This window comes from Tasmannia lanceolata, unplaced genomic scaffold (genome assembly GCF_043159265.1).
Source record: "Tasmannia lanceolata isolate RefF3 unplaced genomic scaffold, GAP_Taslan_0.1 ptg000012l, whole genome shotgun sequence".
NCBI classification, from domain to species: domain Eukaryota; kingdom Viridiplantae; phylum Streptophyta; class Magnoliopsida; order Canellales; family Winteraceae; genus Tasmannia; species Tasmannia lanceolata.
In genome coordinates this window covers 23,998,998-24,008,945 of record NW_027518689.1, presented here as the reverse complement: position 1 = coordinate 24,008,945, position 9,948 = coordinate 23,998,998, and the positions used below count along the sequence as shown (strand labels likewise).

The window sequence follows — 9,948 nt, the reverse complement described above, 5'->3', positions numbered from 1 at the left end:
GAGTCCGATGGTTGAATGAGCTTGCTTAGCTTTCCTTGTTCATGCTTGTTCTTTGGTCTTCAACTTGACTTAGCTCTTAATGACTCCATCTTGATGTTGATTGCTCTTCTCTAAGGTTCAACTTGATTTGTCTTTGTCCTTCTTGATTGACGGATCTTCACTTTGCCTTTGATTGCCATGTTCTACCTTGTTGTCCACCTTTATACTCTAAATTTTCTGTGTAAGCCTACCATGGGGAAATCATTAGTACCAACCTACTTTGATTAATTTGGGTTTGTTGTCATCAAAACAATGGGTAGGGCCGCACATGAGAACTCTTGGGCTAACATGCTCCATTGCTAAAATATATATTTATTTCCCACCATTCTGCATTTCTGTTATAAAATCCGGTATATGGTAGTTATAAGGTCCAGGGCTCCTCTTGCCCTGGGACCTATAATGTAAATCGCATACATCTCTTTGTAAAATGGCTATGTTCCCTTTCCTTATCCTGTCACTCCATCTCCGGTCCTACCATAGACAAAAGAGACAGATTTGAGAGCCCTTCTGCTCCAATGGCGTCGAACAAACGGAGGGAATTAAAAACCCACATTCTTCTTTTTTTACGTCCGGTCATTTTGTAAGCCCAAGGGTGCACATGGGTTCAACCATTCACCTTACCTTCTTATTTGGATGCTAGCAAACACAAATTGATTAGCATTGTCAGAATAATGTGTTGCTTTGAGATGTTGTGTTGTATACAGAAATTTCATGTCATAATCGCCATCACACACTCTTCACAACACATGACTTGTGGATCAGGAATCAAAGGAACCAAGAGCTTGCACCTACATTGGAGTCATCCCCATTTGAAGATGCTCAAGTAAAGAAGCTCATCATGAAGATCCCACAAGTTCCTAAGCAAGTGTCAAGAAGAAGCTTGGAGCTGAATAAGTCATTGGTGACACCTCATGCACCTCACAACATGCAGTGAAGATTGGAGGATGTCACAAGAGCCAAGATAAGGTCAAGATGTTCACCCAAGCCGAAGAAGTCCAAAAAAGTGCAAAGGATCCAAGACATTCCAAGAAGACTCAAGGTTCTTATTTTTAGAATGTATTTGGATTCCTTTTATTTTTATATAAAATGCACTTTCAAAAGGTTTTCAAAATGGTTTTATACTTAACGTTTTACATCTTTGAAAACCATAAACACACCCAAAAATGTGTTTGAAAACCTTGGACTAAAGCCCAAAGACCATAGCCCAAAAGGTCCTAAATTTTAAAGTTAAAATGAAATTTCACTCAGGGTCGATCGACCGGGCTAGGCAGGGCGACCGCGGGATGGAACCTGGAAATCCAGGCAATCTTGAATTCTATCGGGCCGGGCGACCTCGGATGCGTTTATGTTTTAAGACAGAAACAATCCAGTATGGTATGGGCGGTCAACCTCCATGGGTCCGGTCGACCGCGATAGTATTTTGAGCAAAAATTTAATTCAAACAGTAGCCCTCGCCGGACGACCTCCATTGGGCCGGTCGACCGCGCCGGTATGAATTTTGAATTTCAAAAGAAGAGCCCGATAAGGGCGGGCGACCGCCGAGACTGGAAAATAGATCCGTTGGGGCTTTCGCAGGTTGACTTTTTCAACCCTGTAAATTAAAGTTTTACCCCCAAACGGTCATATTCTCTTGTGGGCTATATATACACTATCTAAACCTTTCTACATAACCTTTTGCAAGATCAAATCCCATCTTCTTGAACCTAAACTTTTATATGAAAGGTTAAACCTCTTTGAACTTGCGTTTTACATTCTATCAAGAGGATCTCCATAGGCTTTACATTTGTATATATTCCTTGGAGAGTTTGTGAGCTTTGAAAGTTGTAATCAGCCTATCAAGAGGCGTTAAGAGTTCTTATATTTTATTTCTTCATTCTATAGGTGAGGGTCTTCGATTTGGCCCGGAAAGAAAGGTAAATCAATTGTACGAGGAAGGTGTCCTCGAAAAGGCTTCGTGTAGAAAAGGGTGTGATCCCATTGAAGAAGGAGTTGGTGTAAGGCTTTAAGATTCGTCCTTTGAAGATCTTATTGGTTAATGAAGAATCCCAAGGAGGAAAACTTGGAAGAGCGGAGTAGGTCAAGTTGTGACCGAACCACTATAAAACTTGTGCCTTGTGGATGCTTTCTTCTTCTCCTTCTTATTTGCACATTGTGGTGATTGGTAATCTCTAACCCAACTTATGTATATGTTTTAATTGAACTAGGGTTAGTGAATGCATGTTTAAAATAACATCTAAACCCTTGCTGTTAATATCTTTATTGATTAATCAAGGGTTAATCTTGTTAAGGCTTAATTTGTAAATTGGTTTTAGTAATTCAGTTAATTAAGCCGCAAATTTTTAAGTAGCCAATTCACCCCCCCTCTTGGGTTGTCACCTTGTATTTCACTTGGTATCAGAGCTAAGGCTCTTAAAGAGATTTTTCTTTAATTCAAAATCTACAAGAGACAAAGATCCGTGACAATCCAATGGATTTTGAGCTAGGCCAATCCGCTATAATTCCTCTATTTTTTTATTGAACAAATTTTAGAGGTTGGAGAATAAGAATGCTTGCCTATCTCAAATCCATAGACTTTGACATCTTAGATGTCATTGAAAGGGGAGTTTCTATTCCAAGAAAATGCACTAAAAATGATGCAAAATAATTTTCATTAAATTCAAGAGTTATTATTATAATATGTTGTGGACTATGTCCCAATACTTTTGAGAAAATTTCATCATGGTCCAATGCAAAAGATATTTGGACAAATCTTGAAATTTTTTATGAGAAAAATAGTAGTCTCTCCTTAAATGATAAAGACATTGTTTCTAGACAAGAAGAGACTCTACAAAAATCTTTTGCAAAGGAAAATTCTTTCAAACATTCAATTTTTTATTTAGAAAAACAAGTTGAAAATTTAAAGTTAGAAATTGATGATTGTTTGAAAAGAAATGAAAAGTTAAGTCATCTGAGCAAAATCTTGATAAACAAGAATGATGACTTAATTAAAAAGTGCAATATCCTTGGAAAAGAAAAGGAAAGCCTTGATAACACAAACAAAGATTTAAGTGAAAAATATAAACTTGTTTGTGAGAATGAAGAAAAATTAAAAGCTAATTTATCTCAAGAAATAAATTGTTTCGAAAATCAATTTAATGAGATTAAATTAGTTAATAAAGATCTCTCTATGAAGAACCAAAGAATACAAGAAGAAAAGGACAAAGATGTTTGTCATCATATGTATTCTTGTGGTTCTAGTTGTTCTTCATCCACCCACACGTATTCATGTTCATACTGTGGTAGATTAGGGCATCACAAATCTAGGTGTAGGCTTAGATTTGTGAAATCAAGCAAGTTTGTGTGGATAAGAAAAGATACACTCCCACACACAAACTTGGTTGGAACCAGATTGATTTGGGTTCCAAAATACCCCACTCAACTCATTATTTAAAATTATTAATATATGGGGTTGTGCTTTAATTGTTATACCATATGAATTCTATCAAGATACTATTCAATAGTGCATTATTTGTATCTAAATCACGTGTGCTTTAATGACATATCATTTTATAATTAAGCATAGATACATATCATCAGTCGTGTTGTTGATAGAATGTATCCTTCTTATTGAGCTTCATGATCACATCATATATCCTTATAGTCTATAAAGAAAACAAGAAATTACCTCGTTAGACTATATGTTATGCTTTATTGAAAATCGTTTATTGAAATCCATCTAAGTGCAAAAACACACACATATGCACTTAGCATCCACAACTAGAAGAGCTAACATGTCAAACATTGCTAGACATAGATCGACATGTATCATATTGTGTATCTAGCAAAATTCATCTAGAGCATCCACAAAGAACTCCATCGAAAATATATGTCCAATCATCCTCTTGAGCATCAATGTTAGAAAAATCGAAATGAATTTTTAGATGTTCTCATATTGCCTAGGGATAGAGCCTGCATGTTCATTAGAATCCCATAAAGGCGAGAAAAATAGGAGAAAATCGATTTGTCCACAAAATCCCTTGAAAAATATCAATGAATTGAAAACAGGAGTGTGGCGGTCGACCGAGCCTCGGAGGGCGACCGCGGAAGGCAATCTGGACAAAAATAAAAAAGGAAAACAGATTTGTCGCGGAGGACGACCGCGGTAACCCGGTCGACCACGGATGGTCTCGTGTGAAAAATAAAAATGGATAGTAGCGTCACGGCGGGCGACCTCGATATCCCGGTCGACCGTGACGATCGAAAATTGCTTTTAAAGGGCTTCCGCAGTTTCATTTTTCACTCCTGCCATTTGTTTTTCTCTTAGGTTTTTTGCTCCTCTTCATCTCTAAATCAATTTTCAGTGCCAAAGCTTCAAGATTAAAGGGTTCTAGTGAGTTATCTTCCATTTCCTTCCTCCATCTCTCATTTTCTCTTAAAACCCTAAACTCTAAAATGTCGGCATCAAGGAAAACCATCGCACAAAAGGGCAAAAAGGCGCGAACCGAATCGGAAGAAGAGGTGTTCCCCAACGAACATTTCTTCAACAAGAAAGCCATGGATCGCTACAATGGATACACAAACAAGGTAATCATCTCAGGAAGAAAGGTGATCTTCAAGGACTTTGAAAAGTTTGATCTCACTTTACTCTTCTCATTTCAAGGTTGGATTTTGTTTCTTGAATACGGTGCTATAATTTACCCTGACCTGATTAGATATTTCTATGCAAACCTTGACATTAGTCATAAGGGTGTTGTGATGAATACATACCTTCAAGGAGAATTTGGGCTAAACTTAGCTGATTTTCGTAGATGGATTGGAGTTCACAATGATGGAATGAGAATTTTCTTTTGGGTAAGAATGAAATCGAAAATCACTTCGTCATGACAGATGTGTATGATACCTTAGGAATGGTACCCCCTCCTGAGGATAAATTGAATATCAATGCCAACTCAATGAATCCTACTGCCAGATTGATTCACAAAATAGTAGCCTACAACATCACTCCTAGAGCCGGAAATTTTGATGCAATGAAGCCTTTTGAAGTCCTCCTGATCCATTGTATCATGAAGAAAATCAAGTTAAACCTAGGATTCATAATTTATGGGTACATGGATGAGGCAGTCAAGAGAGGACAGGGAGGTCTACCTTTTGGGATGATGATCACTAGACTCTTAAGGAATAGAAAAATTGATCTATCTAAGGAGTCTTACAAAAACCCTGATCTAGCGCTCAACCATACCACCATTATACTTATGAAAATTCCTATCCCTGGTGGAGCTGGTCCTAGTGGGGTTGCAGCCGATGAGATTGATGAGGCCATGAGAGAAGCAGAAGAGGTGGCTCAAATACAGGGCGATATTAGGGCACGTGAGCAGAGACAGGCTCAACAACGTCAAGCTCCCACCACTGGCTCGTATGAGGATCTTGCCAAGGACATTACCTCATTAAGGACTGGGCTAGGCACTGTCACCTCCAGACTTGACACCCTCACAACTGGGTTTGATACCCTCTCTACTGCTCTTACAACTGCAAGGAGTCAGAGAGCCTCTGATCATGAGAGACTTATGCAGCTTATGGCGAGGCAGCATAGGGAGATGATGCAAGCTTATCAGAGGAGTCAGTCCACCAGATACTATACCTCCCGGTCTCCACCCCGTGAACACCATCCTCCTCCTCCTCAGGATTGACATATGACCAGCACCTTCTCAACAGCAGCTGCAGTTGATCACATCTTTTAGCAGCTTGATCATATTTCTTGATTCCTTCTTCTCGCCTAGTTTCGGCTTTTGGACATTGTCAGCATGGGCTCTTATGACTATGTGGATGTTGCCCTAGATGGGCCTGTGGATAGTATGTTGGGATGCCCAGTATGGGCTTGATATTATGGATGTATAGGATATCTGCCCAGAAAGGGGCTTTATGGATTATTTTGTTTTTTATGTCTCAGAGATTGTATAACAGTATCTATTCATGTATCTCTGATTATGTTTTTATCTTGGTTCATGATGTGAAGTGGGTGTGTCTCTTCCATCATTTATTCATGTATATGGGATCTATTCATGTCTCATCTTTATATATATACATGAGTTCTTTTGGTTGCCATGGATATGTACTCCTTTGATTGTTTATTATTTTGGTATCCAAGTGTTTATTAGACTATAGTTGTTTCAATTTTATAATCATATGTCTAATAATCATCCATTCTAATTCAAAGTGTACTTCTCATTTGAATGGAGCAAAAATTGAAATGGGTAAGGTGATTAAAATCATGGGCTTATGTGCTAGAGTCAATTACATTTAGATTAATCGCACATGATCAAGGGGAGCTTTTCACTTACAAATGTATAATTATTTAGGGTCAAACAACTCAAAACTCAAAAGTTGTGTTATAGTTCTGAGCATGTTCTTGCTCAGAAAGAGACTTCTCTGCCCATGTCAAAAAATCCCCAACAACATACAACTTGTAAACTTAAATGATTAAGTCATAGATCTGAGCATATCTTTGCTCAGGTAGGTACTTATCTACCTTCAAAAGTTGTAAATAAAGCCCAAGTGTTCAAATCATTCACCTTGCATCATTATACCTTGTCATGCATTCCAACACAGGTTTCACCTAGGGCCTATGACAAATTCATAGGGGGAGAGATCAATGGTTATATATTCATAATGATATAGACCAATGTGATATACTCACATGGTTTATTGCCCCTATTATTGTGCTTAACTCGCAAATCATTTGATGAAAAAAAAAAATTGGCTTATCATGCATTTCACTTGTGTTTTCTCTCTGATAAGCATTCTTAGAGCTTGAATGATATATCATATACAAGGCACATAGCTTAGCAAAGCTATTAATCATCTTGACACCACACTTGCGCTTTCACTTGTTTATTCCTACCTTTTTGTTGTTGCCAAAAGGGGGAGAATTTTGAGAATTGATTATGTAGTCCAATTGTATATGCACCATATCTTTTTACAGTTATTAAATATATTTGTGCATATAGTGAGGGGGAGCTATGCTCTATTGTGTATATCATACCAGGCTTATTTATCTATTGGTTGATATCTCCTTCCTCCCTAATCAATTTGTTTGCCATCATAAAAAAGAGGGAGAATGTAAGCCCAAGGGTGCACATAGGTTCAATCATTCACCTTACCTTCTTGTTTTGATGCTAGCAAACACAAATTGATTAGCATTGTCAGACTAATGTGTTTCTTTGAGATGTTGTGTTGTATACAAAAATTTCATGTCATAATCGCCATCACACACTCTTCACAACACATGACTTGTGGATCAGGAATCAAAGGAACCAAGAGCTTGCACCTACATTGGAGTCATCCTCATTTGAAGATGCTCAAGTAAAGAAGCTCATCATGAAGATCCCACAAGTTCCTAAGCAAGTGTCAAGAAGAAGCTTGGAGCTGAATAAGTCATTGGTGACACCTCATGCACCTCACAACATGCAGTGAAGATTGGAGGATGTCACAAGAGCCAAGATAAGGTCAAGATGTTCACCCAAGCCGAAGAAGTCCAAAAAAGTGCAAAGGAGCCAAGACATTCCAAGAAGACTCAAGGTTCTTATTTTTAGAATGTATTTGGAGTCCTTTTGTTTTTATATAAAATGCACTTTCAAAAGGTTTTCAAAATGGTTTTTATACTTAACATTTTACATCTTTGAAAACCATCAACACACCCAAAAATGTGTTTGAAAACCTTGGACTAAAGCCCAAAGACCATAGCCCAAAAGCCTCTGGATTTTAAAGTTCAAATGGAATTTCACTCAGGGCCGGTCGACCAGGCTAGGCCGGGCAACCGTGGGATGGAAGTTGGAAATCCGGGCTATCTCGAATTCTATCGGGCCTGTCGACCGCGGATGCATTTCTGTTTTAAGACAGAAACAATCCAGTATGGTGTGGGCGGTCGACCTCCATGGGTCCGGTCGACCGCGATAGTGTTTTGAGCAAAAATTTAATTCAAACAGTAAGCCCTGCCGGGCAACTGCCATTGGGCCAGTCGACCGCACCGGTATGAATTTTGAATTTCAAAAGAAGAGCCCGATAAGGGTGGACGATCGCCGTGCCTCGGTCGACCACCGAGACTAGAAAATAGATCCGTTGGGGCATTCGCAGGTTGACTTTTTCAACCCTGTAAATTATAGTTTTACCCCCAAACGGTCATATTTCCTTGTGGGCTATACATACACTATCTAAACCTTTCTACATAACCTTTTGCAAGATCAAATCCCATCTTCTTGAACCTAAACTTTTATATGAAAGGTTAAACCTCTTTGAACTTGCATTTTTACATTCTATCAAGAGGATCTCAATAGGCTTTATATTTGTATATATTCCTTGGAGAGTTTGTGAGCTTTGAAAGTTGTAATCAGCCTATCAAGAGGAATTAAGAGTTCTTTTATTTTATTTCTTCATTCTATAGTTGAGGGTCTTCGATTTGGCCCGGAAAGAAAGGTAAATCAATTGTACGAGGAAGTTGTCCTCGAAAAGGCTTCGTGCAGAAAAGGGTGTGATCCCTTTGAAGAAGGAGTTGGTGTAAGGCTTTAAGATTCGTCCTTTGAAGAATCTTATTGGGTTAGTGAAGAATCCCGAGGAAAACTTAGAAGAGTGGAGTAGGTCAAGTTGTGAGCGAATCACTATAAAACTTATGCCTTGTGGATGCTTTCTTCTTCTCCTTCTCCTTCTTATTTGCACATTGTGGTGATTGGTAATCTCTAACCCAACTTACGTCTATGTTTTAATTGAACTAGGGTTAGTGAATGCATGTTTAAAATAACATCTAAACCCTTACTCTTAATATCTTTATTGATTAATCAAAGGTTAAACTTGTTAAGGTTTAATTTGTAAATTGGTTTTAGTAATTCAATTAATTAAGCCCCAAATTTTTAAGTAGCCAATTCACCCCTCCCTCTTGGGTTATCACCTTGTATTTCACATATCAGTCGGTTTTAGTTATCTTGATTGAGGACATACTGCGAGATCCTCCAAAGACTCAAAATATGCTGTAAGACGCCCTCAATCAGGATAACGCCCGAACCGATTCTTTTTTCTTTTCTTTGTTAATCCATTTCATTTACGCACAGGAATTAAGCCTAATCATAGTAAAGGATAAAAAGTAGAGATTTCCGATAAAGTTCTTTAAAAACTGCCAAACCAAGTATAAACATAAGAGACCGAGTTTACCAAGGTATGAGGGGTGCCTAACAACTTCCCCGAATGTAACCATAACCCTTACTCAGATTTCTGTAAAGACCAAGCATTAACAAACATAGTAAAATTACGGGTTCTGAGCCCCAGACCTAGAGTACAACTTTGGTTACTGCTCCTCCTATGAAACTCGGATACCAATCCATGTTCCATCGGAAAAGCAGACACGGGTCCTAGGCCCTAACCTAGGTTATGACTCTGAGACTCTCTTTCTTGTGAAATCTAGACCCTTCACAAGAAACGCAGATAAATAACCACTCCCAAATCCCAATGTGGTGATCCCATGAGCAATGACGGGAAAAAATCGACACCCACAATATTCAATCTGATAATACCGAGTAAATATCATTAAATTCCACTTAGGCAACCAAGAGAGGGGTGAATTGGTTGTCTTATAAAAGATTTATCCCTTTAAAAACTTTTGTAAGATTAGTATGTTTTCAAAAGCTTAAGTGAATATTCTCTCTTAGACCTTTTGAAAAACACTTGTTAGGTGACTTTTGAAAACGTTAGTTGATTATTTCTTTTTTAATCTTTTTTATCAAAATACTTGGTGGATGATTAAAGATTACAAATATAATCCAAATCCCACAAGATAAAGGAATATGCTGAATGGTATCTTTTAGGCCTTTTATCAAACACTTGGTAGAACCTTAGTTGATCTACTCTCTTTAGTTCTTTGACAAACACTTTGTAGATGGTTCATAC

At 38.0% G+C, this 9,948-nt stretch overlaps 1 long non-coding RNA gene across 1 annotated transcript; it reads left to right on the top strand.

Moving 5' to 3' along the window:
* The first annotated feature begins 683 nt into the window (after positions 1-683).
* On the top strand, positions 684-8,648 carry LOC143887128 (uncharacterized). Its single transcript, XR_013254073.1, has 3 exons — positions 684-1,078; positions 1,921-2,200; positions 7,317-8,648. It is a non-coding gene; the product is annotated as an uncharacterized LOC143887128 (long non-coding RNA).
* Positions 8,649-9,948: the final 1,300 nt, after the last annotated feature.